The sequence below is a fragment of the Dasypus novemcinctus genome, chromosome 14, assembly GCF_030445035.2.
Source record: "Dasypus novemcinctus isolate mDasNov1 chromosome 14, mDasNov1.1.hap2, whole genome shotgun sequence".
NCBI classification, from domain to species: domain Eukaryota; kingdom Metazoa; phylum Chordata; class Mammalia; order Cingulata; family Dasypodidae; genus Dasypus; species Dasypus novemcinctus.
The window spans coordinates 99,874,638-99,888,842 of NC_080686.1; positions in this window are offsets into that span (position 1 = coordinate 99,874,638).

Genomic DNA, 14,205 nt, shown 5'->3' on the forward strand with positions numbered 1-14,205 from the left:
CCAAGAAAGGGGATATGCTATTCCAATACATAAGCCATTTGTCTGACTGTTAAGCTGAGCTGTGGCCTTTTGAAATTATTACATCCCACTTACCACTTGTTGAAGTGTGTTCATTAAGGTTTGTTCTCATTTTGCTGTTATTCTTGACTTTCACTATCTGCAATGTATTTTTCAAGCATCAAATTAAATTTCTATGACTAAATTTTGTTCGTCTGCCACATTTCCAATTTAGATCCATTAAGGAGAAAGTCCCAGTGCTCAAGTGTAGTGTATAAGAGCATGGACTTCAGATTAATATGGGATTTAATTATTTTCTACCATTTATTATGTGATCTCAGACAAAGTTCATTTCCTCAATCCTCAATTTCTTCATATGGAAACTTGTCCTAATGAAATCCACTGTGTGCTCATTAAGAATGTGTGCATGTGTTTAACAGGCAAAAGATCCAGTAATTGCAACATAAAACTTTCTAGTAGATACTGATTTATAAAGCACCTAGAACAAGGAACTAAAAACCACTAAAATCAAATTATTATAATTAATAAACTAATTGTAAATCTCTTTTCTTTGTTTCTTCAAGATCCAGCACATCATGGGGATATTCTCTGAAACAAGAACTTGATGTGCCATCCCATACCTCAGAATATTTTCTAAACCCTCTTTTTATTCTCATAAAATAGTTCACCATATGTACATACATGCCTGGAAAATTGGCAAAGGAAAAAGTGTCTTTCAAAGCTATCCAATTCCCCAGCCTGATCCATAGACATAAGTGAAAGGACAGTGACAAATCTTTGAGATAATAGCAGCAGGCAGGATCATGGGGGTGAAGGATCTGTTATCTGATGTAAACTGCTCATCCATGAGAGGTGAATGAACTCTTTACGGGGTGCCATTTAGTTCATGGGCAAAGATAATTTACTGAACACTACCCAGTCCTTGAGCCTGAGGAATTTGTTCCATTCAGTTAAGCACACTGCCCTGAAGTACTTGTTTATTCCTCCCTCTTCATCCAAAGCTGGTTTTAAGCCATTAATAAATGACAAATGTCTCATTTATATTCTGTACATATTGTATGGCACTAATAATGACTGCACTCTATTTCCAATGGAAGTTTGTTTTGTTTTGTTTTCAGATTGGACCAGAGTCTCGCTAGGAGTGTGGAAAGGTCACAGAACTCATCAGACTCAGATTTGCCCCTGGCTTAGACACTCATTAGCAACATGACTTTGGCTAAAGTGCTTAATCTCTACATGCTTTTCTTTGACATTTGCAATATGTACATTACACTTTCTACCTAACAGGACTGGTGTGACACTGAAATGAGATAATATATGTGAAGCATCTGTTATATAGAACCTAAGTCAGAATATGTGGTCAAAAATTGTTAGCTTTCCTGTTCCTTTTCCTGACTGGGTTTTGTTAGTTCTTGCAGATATTACTATCGTAAACATATTGACTAGAGTATACAAAGAGACTGTATATGTGTGTATATATATATGTGTGTGTGTGTGTATATATATAAAACATATATATGTATGTTACTGGACAAGAATCTGAAGTATTTGGAACCATAGTTTGAATAAGATGAGCATATTAGTGTTACATATGGCTAAATGTGAAAGAGGACATTCTGTGATGTTCAAGCAAATAATTTTCATCAGTCTCTGCTTGTCTCATACATATATACAAATTCACTCAATCATTTTTGCTATTCATTTATTGACCATCTACTAAGTATATGATATACCAGATATAGTTCTACTTCTATGGATTCTGTACTTAGGATTAAGTGGAAAACAAGTCAGAAGAAAGCACCCAGAGTATAATACAGAAAGTAAGTTTGCTCAAAATACATTGGAAATGGACAATAATGGACAGTAAAGAAGTATCAAGACAAAGAAAATACAGTGAGAAATGGTTAGACTTAGTTCTGTTCTAGAAAAAGAGGAGTGAGAATAAAAGTGAGAAATATTTTTTGACAAGATAATGGATAAGAATTTAAACCTAAACATATAGTAACTATATGTGGACTAAATTCCCCAGTTAAAATACATGGCTTTTCAAGACTAGATTATAAGTAAACAAAAATGGAACCCAAATTTATAATGGTAAATAGAAAAGTACATAAAAAATATAAAAAGGATGGATGTAATATTAAGAAACAAAGACCCACCATGCATCAGAGAGCCAATATAGATTATAGAGCAATAACAATGTTAGAGGGTCAAAGGGTCCTTTTTAGTGATAATCTTAACTCACCAAAAATTTTGAAATTCTCCATATGTGTCTAATGATTTGTTCATATAAATGGGTGTGTGTTTTCATTATGTAATGACAAGATTTCAAGGAGAAATAAACAAGTTGAAGTCTTACTGGGAAAATTTTTAAAAGTTCTTTTAGTGATCAAAAAATTAGTGTACAAGAATACATAAAGTTTGAAAGATATTACTGAAATTTATCTAATTTACATGTCTGCAATGAGCACTTTCAGAGTCTATGATATTTTCAAGCATGCACTGAATTCATTACTATCTTGAGTCACTGAGTCCTTTTCAAAAATTTCATGGTATTGATATAAAAAAAGACGACATTTGCTGATAAAATTTAAATTAAACTAGAGATCAATAATAAAATAGAATTAAATACTAAATATATTTGCAAATTAGAAATACATTTCTCCATAATTATAGGTTAAAGAAGACAATTTGAAAGACTTTAGAGAATATTTAAAGCCAAGAAAGACATAAAATATCACAAAAGTGTAAGATACAGCTAAAGCAATTTCCCCAGAACACTTATAGCTTTGACACAAATTGAAGAAAGGTAGAAAACCTTCATATTAATAAGCTAAGCATATAGCTCAAAAGATAAAAAAGCAATTAAATCCAAAAATAAGAAAAGAAAAAGATACATAAAGAAAAAGTAATTTATGGACTAGATTACAGTTATACAATCTAGCTGGTCAAACGATCTTAAAGTGATTATTAGTACACATGAAGTAAATGAACCTCTGGGAAAAAAGCCCAAATAGCAAATAGGAATGCAGAAGGAGACATTACTACAGATCTTATACAAATTTGAAAGATGATAACAAGTCACTACTACTTTATGCCAATTTTAGATGATATAGAAAAGTTTTTAGAAAAATAAAACCTACCAAGTGTGATAAAAGAAAATGTTAAAAAAAAATCTGAATAGCATTATAAAAAGTCATTGGATCTTTAACACCTTTTTCAAAAGAGAAACCTATGGTCTTGCTGGTGAAATCTCCAAAATGTTTGAAGAAGAATTATCACTGATTTTACATAAAATATTCTAGAAAATATAAAATAATGGAATTCTTCCCACCTAAAGTTTTGAAGCTAGCATTATCTTGGGACAAAAGTAATAAGATATTGTAAAAGATAAATTAGTAATTACTTATAATCCTGAATATAGATCCAAAGTCCTAAATAACATGTTAGCAAACTGAATCCAGGCATGCATAAAATTTGAAATAAAATTTGGGTTTATTTGATTAATATAACTTTAGAAAATTAACAATGGCAATTCACCAGATAAACTAAAGTTTTATGATGATCTTAATAAAGCATTTGTCACCACTACTATTCAACCTCTTACTGAAGTTCCAGTGCAATAATGTAAGAAAAAAATAAATATATAAGGATTGGAAAAAAAGAAAGAAAATTGCCATTAATCACAGATAACTTCAACCTTATGTAGAAAAATAAAGTATTTACTGATAGATTAGTAGCATTAATAAGATATTTTAGAAAGATTGTTGATTACAAGTTAATATACAAAAAATAAATTGCACTGAGATAAAATGACAACACAGAATTTTAAAATTATATGAAATAAAACAGGAAGTATGTAGGAATAAATCTAACAAAATATATGGTAATCTCAAAATAGAAAACTAATATTGACAAATATTAAGATGTAAATTATGTCCATTATTTTATATTTTTCTAAATAAATTACATATATATATTATGTTCATTAGTTATAAAACTCATTATTCTAAAAATGTCATTTTTCTCCAAATTAATCTTTAAACAATTCAATGCCTTTAGCAATGTGAACAAGTAGTTTGGGGAACTCGATAAAGTAATTCTAAAATGTTTATAGGAATAAAAAGACAAAGTATAGCCAAGACAATCTTACAGAAGGAAACAAAGTTGGAAGACATGCCTCACATGATCATGTGAGACTAAATGTGAAAATATAGGATGGGAGTGATGCAAATATGGACAAACAGAACAATAGAACAGGTTAGAAATAAATAAACCTATCTATATATGGATACTTGATTTACGGCAAAGGTAGTAACACAAAGCACTGAGGAAAGGATTATTTTTTTCCAAAATGATTTCATAAGCATTGGCTATCCAAATGTAAAAAATAATGGCATTTTAAATAGCAGAAAGAAAAAATAAATTGGGCCTTAAACCTTAATATAAGAAGTACCACAATGAAACTTTTGGAAAATTTTATTAGAAATTATCTCCATAACCTTAAGATAAGGGAAGACTTGTTACATTACATGCAAAATATGTTCTCTGTCCATAAAGAAAGATTGATAGGCTAGCCTTCATTGAATTAAAAGCTTCTGCACATGAAAAGACACCATTAAGAGTAAAAATAGTTCATATAGAGATTATGTAATTTAATTTACAAATCAATAAGGAAACAATAGTCAATCTATTAGTAAAAGGAGGTCTTCACAAAATGGAAAATGCAAATGGTAAAAGAATCTAGGAGAAAGTGGTCAACTTTATTAGCATTCAGGGAAATACACTTAGATAACACTACGCACTGGCTAGAATGAATGAATGAACTCGCCAATACCAACAGGATGATAAACTACTCACATGTTTGCACTGCTGATGGAAAGCAATTTGGTATAACTATTTTGGAAAAAAAAATAGTGCCATCTGCTAAATCTGTCGATATATATTCTACAGCTGTGGCATTAAAATACTTTTACGTGACCCACAGGAAAATGTGTACAAGTGCCCCAGGAGATATGTTCAAAGCATCATTATTCCTATTAATTCAAAACTGGAGACAATTCAGATCACCATCAGTAGTAAATGTGTGGTATATTCATTCAATGGACTAGCATTTTTAATTAAAAAAAACAAAAATGCAGTTTCACACAGCATGCATGATTTATATAAACATAATGTTAATTCAAAGAAACAAAGGTTTCCTAGAGGGCCAGATTGTTAGGATTGGATACATCATGAATTGCCAACAATGTTAAATTTCTGAAGTTGAGTAGTGTTTATGTTAGTTCTCAAATTAAAGTTATTAAGTTGTTTATGTTGTATTTACTTTTTGAACTTGTACTATTTTTTTTCGAAAGGAAAAGGCTTAAAGATAAATTATAAAGAGAATGATTTTCATAGCATTCAGAGTTATTCATCTACTTAAGTGCTGAATAAATATTTAAATTACAAAGAACACAGAATAGAGATCAGTGATACTGGAAGTGCCAAATGGAATTTAAACTTTCATAGTTCTGTTTTGTTTTCGCTAAGATCTGCTTGCGTTGCCCTCTGAGATGGTTAATTTCATGTGTTAACTTGGCTAGATTATCATATCCAGTTGTTTGATCAAAAAAACTCTGGCCTGATTTTTGCTTTGAGGGTATTTCATAGATGGATTTGCATCTACAGTCAATGGATTGCACCTATCCTTATTGTATCTATAATCGGCAAAGGAGATTTGTGTCTGAAATGAGGGGAGTATCATCATCCAGTTAGTTGGAGGTCTAAAAAGCAAGAACTGAGGATATCAGAATTCAGAAGAATATTTGTCTCTACCTAAATCAGCTTGTTTCTCCTATGGGATTCAGGGATTCACTTCACCTTCATCAGAGTTTCCAACTTGCCACCTGCCCTAGGGAATTTGGATTTGCCAATCCCATTTAATCCTGGTCATGTGAGCCAATGCCTGTAATAAATATCTTAATATTTACATACACATATATGTATATACATATGTATGTATGTGTGTATGTGCTATCCTTTTTGTTTCTCTGGGTAACCTTGAATAATATACCCTCTTTATGGGTGCACTGTGACCCTCCTGGCCTCCATATTCAAGGCTGAGAGGAAGATAGGATCCTCTTGTATTCTGAGGAGGCTCCTCCATTCTCAACTTTCAATCACTGCTACTGGAAGAGGGGAGAGGTAGCTTCAGAACTCTGTCATTCTGGCAATGCCTCTGCCACCACATCTTCCAATATTGACAACCTCAAAACCTCTATTTTCCTTGAGATCATCAAAGCCAAACTCTTTTTAGTTTTTGTTGCTTGCTTCCATGAGACACTACAATAAACCAAGGGTTCCAAATCATGCCTCCCCCGGATCTAATCCTTACGTATTTGTGATGGCAGTGAGGTCAGTCAAGGTCTTCTTGTCTGATGGTTAGGCTAATGTGTCAACTCAGCCAGGTGATTGTGCCCAGTTGTTTGGTCAAGGTAAGCACCGGGCTAACTGTAATACAAGGGCATTTATGGACTTTAGTCACTGTTGACTTTACTGCAGTGGTAAATCATGGATAGCAGATTACAATTACATTAATCAGGGAGATTGCCATCAGTAATGAGTGACGCTTTATCCAATCAGTTGAATGCCTTAAAAGGGGAAGTGATTCTGGCATTGAGTGAGAATTTCCCAGCTCATCTTTGGATAGCCATCGTCTCCCAGAACTCATCAAGAACCTTCGCTGGACTTTCTTCAGAGCCCCTGGTTGCAGCCTGCCTGCGGAACCTGGACTTGTGCCTCCCCATGTTCATGTGAGAGACTCTTATAAAATCCCTATTGACAGATATCTCTTGTTGATTCTGTTTCCCTAGAAAACCCTCACTAATACAAGTATCACCATGTGATGTAGTATACATTTTATTCATTTGTTTTTCACCACTAAAATATAAGCTTCATGAGAGCAAGGATTTTTTTCCTTTCTGATTTTTGTTTTACCTTGGTATGTGTATAAAAAATGTAGACATTCAATAGTCATCAATGAAAGAATGAATGAGATGGAAACCAGGGAAGAGCTCTTTTAGCAATATTATTAACAAGAAAATTAGAATGCAAGGAAAATATGAGCACCTGTAGGGCTGGTAAAAAATCTTTAAAATAACTTTTATAATATACTTCTAAGCTCATGTATCAAAGAATCAATTATGAAATATATTAGAAAATATTAAGAATTCAAATATAATACAAAATATTAAAATTTGAATTGGAGCTATAACAATGTCTGTATGAAAAGCTATAGCTTCAATATTCAGACTAGAGAAGACAGTTTGAGAATGAATTACCTGTACATCTGGTTTGAGCAATTTGTATAAGAAAGTGTAGAATAAAACAATACAGGTTCCTAGAAGGAAATAATGAACATAAGAAACAAAATGAATAAAATATAAATTAAACAAAACTGAGAGGGTAAACAGAGTCAAAAGTTTTTAAAAAGACAAATGTATGAAAAATTTGTTCAAGAATAAAGAAGATAAAATATACAATAATAGGATTTTTCAAAAGACAGAAGTCGGATATATTTTTAAAAGGATGTCATAAAAGTGACAAAATTTAGAAAACATATATGACATAAGCAACTGTCTATAAAAATAAAACTAAAAAAAATTGAAGAAGACAGAACATAAGAATAGTCTTATATATATCAAATAGAGACTAGTTGTTTAAAATCTGCTCATAAAAATAATCAGGGTCAGATAGTTTTCAGTAAAATGCTACTTTAAAGAAGCACTTAATCAAATATATACAAATAATATTAGAGATTCGAATCAGAGGGAGGGCGCCCCAAAATATTTTATGAAATTGGCAGAATATGTAAAAATGTAACAAGGAATTATAATTATGACTTGCTTTTGTTATATATTTTTTTATATTTTAAAAAGTTTATTCCCTCCCCCTTGTGCCTTGCTTGTTGTCTGCTCTCTGTATCCATTCGCTGCATCCTCTTTTGTGTTTTTATTTGTCTCCCCTTTTGTTGCCTCACCTTGCTGAGTTGGCTTTCTGTGGCGCTTGTGGGCTGGCAGCTCTCCGTGGTGTGTGGGTGAGCCTGCCTTCAGAAAGAGAACCCAGGACGTGAACCCAGGGCCTCCCATATGGTACATAGGAGCCAACTGATTGAGCCACAGCCAATTCCCTCTTTTTGTTATTATTTTGATTACAAAGTAATGCCTGGTTGTGTCTCGTTGATTATACAGGCTTGGTTTTGTCCTTACAATATTTTAAAAATGGAATGAGGCTGCCATCAGAATGGAATACACTCTTCAGTTACCCATGAACCCACCTAAGTCTGTTGTCTTACCTCAGTCTGCCTTACTCTATTGGCATTTATATATCTTTGCAATTGTGGCCCTATTTTATACAAATATGGAGGCTTTGATTTAGTCTGTCCCACTTGTGGTACTCCAGGCACACTCTGTGCCTAGTCTTTAATAATCCTTCCTTCTCACCTACACCTGCTGAGTTCATGGATCTTAGGAGTTAGTACACATGCTCTGTAACTCCTCTTGAGGCCAGTGACAGGGTCTGGGATTTTGAGGGGAAGCAGAGGCAGCAAGAATGGGCAGCAGAAATCAAAGAAGCAGAGAATGTGAACAAGAGCTGTGGCTGCTTCTCTGGAATTAATGATGAGGCGTGGACAATGGGTTTATGTGTGCCCATGTCTTCCAGCGTTGGCACAGCCGCCTGTGAGCATGCTATAGAATTCATAATGGAAATGGGGGCAAGGTTTGTTCGTGAGCAATTTGTTGCACATTAGTCACATTTGGACGTTATTCTTGGAGGAGTTCTCACATTGGCCTGGTACTTGTCAATGGAGAGGAGAACTGGCAGCTACTTCTGACTCTGCATTACTAAGCCTCAGAGAACTCCCTTAAAGAGGCAGGGGAAGAAAGACAGTATCAGGTTGTGTTAAATAATCATGACTGGGAGTCAACCACTTATCAGCCTGCACTAGGGCTCTATTAGGGAGGGACATGATTTAGCCCCTGCCCTTAACGAGGATACGATGAAATGAAAAAGGCAAATGGCGACCCATAATTATATCTATGTGCAAAGGGAACTAATGGAGATTAGTAAAATATTGCATCAAAACTGCAGAGGACTCAACAATTTCAGTCTGGCAGTTGACTCAAATTCTTTATGGAATCTGACAGTACAGAGAGAGAGAACAAGAAAGAAATCATTCAAAGCTGAAGGAATAACAAAGAGTTGAATGGTAAGTTGGGATTGACCATGTAGAGGAGGTAAGCCATTCCTGACAGAAGAAATAGGAGGTGTAGAGATAGAATAGTGGATTTAAATGGTAAGTTGGGAATCCACAAGGATTTCAACAAGTTGAGTATATGGAGAATTGGAAAAAGAGAAAAGGGGTATATTGCATTTAAAAAATAATGGAGGAGATCACATTTTAATATAATATAGGTGGGGGTGTCATGTCTTTTTCTGAAAGTTTCAAATTCTTTTACCTCCTTTAAATATTGCATTTTGTATAAGCTAAATTTAGCTAGGAATGCCAAACCTGCTTTAGATTTAATTTTTTAATGAATGCTTTGAGTATGCCAAAGCACAATACCTATCCATTTAAAACATTTCATCTTTGGAGACATTTTGATAAGATCTCATGGAATGGACTAGAGCACCATGACTATTGGTGGACTAAATGCAATACAGAAACAAGACAGTTTTAAAAAGACCAAGTAAATCTGTTACTGACCCATCTGGCACTTTGTAAGCCATGCCTAAGAACCCATGAGCAAGTTTCCTTTCTACTGGGGATGGAAAGATATGCAGTAATGATCTTGACAACTAAAGAGGTTTCATATTTCCATTCTTTCCTATTTCTTGACTCACTCATCTCTTCCATTCACAATTTTCATTCTAGATTGGGCAAATAACTAGTGGTCATGGGAGAATTTAAATTTTGGTTCCTCCCCACAGCAGCTGCATAGCTGAGATGTCACTTATTTCCCTGAGACACAGTTTCCAGATGTGTAACCTGAAAATGGCAACAGTATTTGCCCTATATAATTCTTGAGGCTGTAGGAAAGACCATGATGTAGTGTTAGGTGAGACTGCCTCATATTGCCATAAAGGTAAATATGATGGTAGGTTAGTTATTTGTTCATTTTCATGAGTATATGCTGACCCTCTCCTTATTCCTTTGCTTTTGCTTCTCACAAATCTCACTGTAAAGTTCATGTTTATCTGTGCCTGATAATACCTTTCCTTTATAAATTATTTGCATTCTAACAGGTGTGTCTTGGCAAATGAGTGCCCTTCACAACCATCCAGAGATACAAGCAGAGCAGGCATCACAATGAATACTTTTAAGGGAGAGGAAATGCAGTATTAGTTTGGAACATTTATTGTGGAACCTAACCTCCCGGGTTTGAATCCCTGCTCTTTCCATACTAACTGCATAACCTTGAAAAAGCTCTTTAACCATTCCTTGCATCAGGTACCTCGCTGGCAAAATGGGGTTAAAACTACTACTTACTTCATGGAGAGTTTATGGATTTTAAAATAGTTGATACATGCACAGTACTCAAAACAATGCATAGCAAATAAGAAATACTAGTTAAAAACTAGCTATTAGTTTTCTGCCATGCCAAAAACATTATTTTGTCAGGACTGCTGTTGAGAAATTCAGGTTCAGTAGGTCTAGCTGAGGTTCAGTGATTTGCAGTAAAAACAGCTAAGCATCTTGGCTGTTTCTGGTTCAGGGCCACATAGCTTGCCTCTTGGGAAATAAGTATTAGTTGGCATAACCTAATGAATAGTCTTTCTCTTGGTTCAATGTGAATTTCATTTCTTGCATTTCTTGCAGGGCAACTCTATGCCAGGAACCATGTCAGGCTCTGGGATGTGTCTGTTCTTGCATTGGTCTTTTTGTGTCAAGTACCTCCCCCAGATACAATTTCTTGGCTTGCCCTGAGCTTTTCTTGGTTGAAGCTGGTGCTTCCTTGCCACAGAACTCTTACTTTCAATGCACTGATAAATTTGCATGAAGAATAGCCTTTATCAACTGATTTCTAGTGATATTTTACTGTCCTCCAAGTTGCTCTGCAGACTGCTAGCTTCCTGAGTTCCTATTAAAGTCAGAAATGCCCTTAGCATGACCCTGAAAATCCCTCAGTAATAAAAGCATGCCCTATTTTGTCTTTATTCTCTCTGTTGCCTAGATTCTTTCCTGATGACATTTTGTACATTACGAATATAAAAGAGGTCTGTAGAACTCTCTTGATCTGAGGAGTCATTTCCTGATTGGAGTTTGTACTCAAAACAAATTCCCCATATCATGATATCAAGACACCCTCAGTGTAATTGATCTTTATTAGTCCATGGTGAAGACCACGTGAGCTAAGAAACAAGTGGAACTGGAGACAAGTATGTGAGTGGAAGTGGTCACCTTAGGAAGTACTGGTGGTGAAGTGGGGAACTCTGACAGGAAAGGACAGAAGCCAGCATAGGGTACATTCATGAGCCAGCTACCACTTCAGAAGGCAGGGGCTCGGTCCTTCTGGGATCCTCCAGGAAGGAGCATGAAACATGCCTTACGGTTGTCTTCACTGAAGGATGAGGAGGCTGTATTTACACATAGTCTTGTCATCTTCAAAAACCAGCTGAGTATGAACCTGTGGCTCAAGAAGAGTTTTGTCTGAGCATTCCAGTTACTTGCAGTAGGAAGCCACGAATGTATGTGGGAATACTGAATGTTGAGCAGATAAGAATGGAAAAGTCTTTACTGCACAAGCACATAGCATGGTGTTGGATGTGTCTCAAATAATGTTATTTACAGCTATTTATTGAGGAATCACATTAATAAATTCATATGTATATTTACTTATTCCAACCCTCCTCTATGCCAGGCTCTGTGATATATGTGGAGGATTCAAAGGTGAATAAACCATGTTGCCATCAGGACCTTGGAATTTAACAGGGAAATCCATCACTTAAAATTCTAAGTGATCACAGATTTTAATTGCTTTTGCAGAAACACATACTCATATACCAGCAACAAAGAGTTCTGCACCACTGAGATGATCTAGGTACGAGGGCCTCTCAGTCTGAACAGTGGTTTGTCAGGGCCTCTCAGTCTGAACAGTGGTTTGTCAGACAAGTCAAAGGGCAGAGAAGAACATACTAGACTGAGGAGATGATGGTCACAAAACTACAGAGAGGCAAGAGTTTTCTTTTGGGTGTCTGGGGAAGAAGGAAATGTACTATGCAAGGGTTGAGCTGTGAATGGGGACATGGTGGAAGAAATATCATATGTAGACAGAAATTTATGTTGAGGCCACATTGGTCATGGCTTGTCCCAAGCAGAAGGATTTGCCATCCATTATCTCTGTAAAAGAGATCATTGATTTTAAATAGAGGGGAGACATGTTTTGAAAAAATCTCTTTGGCAATAGCTGAAGATTGAAGATTGGATAAGAGAGGAGAGAAATTGGAACAGAGAGACCTGTTAGGTATGAGAAGGAAGCTGTTGCAACTGTTGAGGGAAAAGGTTCTAGTAGCTCACTGATGATGGTGAGGAAAGGAAGAGTTCCTGAGACACCCTGTAAGTCATATTAATAGGTTTCACTGGAATATTAGATTTGAGGGCTTGTTTCACTGAAGAGATGTTTCCTTATTTCTAATGTATTTGCTGTCTTCTGAAAAACTATATTGTTTACAAAGCCTGACTCTCTTTCTCCCTTTTTCCCCCTTCTATTCTTTCTATCATCATTCTACAGCAGAGGTTCACATGCACAGAAACGGAACCTTTGTAAACACTAAGGTCTTGTAGAAATAAAACCTTCATTCATAATCTTTTCGTTGTAGATAGAGCAACTTCCAATCTCATATGAACAGAATAGAAAGCTGGGGGAACAAATGGGCTGTTGTGTCTCAGCTTTTTAACAAAATCTTCAGACCTTCCTTTTCCTGTTTGTCCAGTTTTACCAAGTGGCCTCAAAGTAGTGTTGGAATAATGAATGCATTTTCTTGAGGATTGCTTTGAATTCTCAGATGAAAGTGAAATTCACTGAAAATTATAATTCAAATCAAAACACTCAACCTTTCATCCTCACATGCCTTTGAGGTTTAGAGTCCTGGTGTAGATTCCCAATAAAGTAAGAAAATGCCTCTAAAATGCCAAAAAGTTTTTAAAAGCAAAACATGGGAAAGGGATTTTTCATCTTTTCTTTAAAAACAAGACTTAAATTGGTAGCATTTCCTAAAATCTCCTTGTACTCAACTCTTAGATCTTAGCTAATAGAGGAAAAACAGGAATAGAAATACCTGTTTTCCCATGATGTTTCAGCTGGAAACATGGGCTTGTTTAAACTATTCCTGACTATACAAAAATAAGCTATGATGCGGCAACAACCCATAAGAAGGCCTCCACTTTGTGTAGAAGAAATGTACCAATTAAGCTCCAATCTGGATGTGGTAGGGAAGTCAATGATAAGGCATCAATTAAATTGTAGAAGGTAATATAAATCTTTCAAAGGTCACAGAGACCTGAGTTTGAATCCTGCTTTAACCACTTCATAGCTGTAGGAGAACAGACAATTTACTTTCTCTCTGTGCCTCAGGTTTCTAATTTCTAAAATGGGAAAAACATATCTACCAGTAACTGTGAGAAGATGGCTAAAGCCTCATCCTGATGTGTTGCTGCTATGGGTTCTTTAGAGAGTTTATTAGAAGAAAAACCCCTTGGCAAAATCATACTACTAACTACAAAATGGTTTGACCTCATCCCCCTATTTGGGAGCTTAAGAGAACCGTTGATGACATTTTGGTTAAAGGATCACAAATTACCACAATTTTATCTGAACAGGAAGAAGAAAAGAGATAGATTAGTAAATTTAAAAGAACACTATTATACTATTGTTTATAAGGTTGTGACCTCAAACTCCCTTGAAATCTTTCGTAACTGATGCTTACTCATGTATCCTACACTGGGTAAGCATGATGTGAATGGTACAGAACAAAGGCAGTTGGAAATCTTGCCCTCCAGGTTTCTCACAACCCAAATCAGATGTTTTCAACTTCTCACTATAGTGCAAGGAACTACACAAACACACAATGCAAAACAGAAGGAAAGCAAGAGAGACAGAAAGTTGCTCTGGCCTTCTCAGTACTTGTTAGGCCAAGATAGCTTAT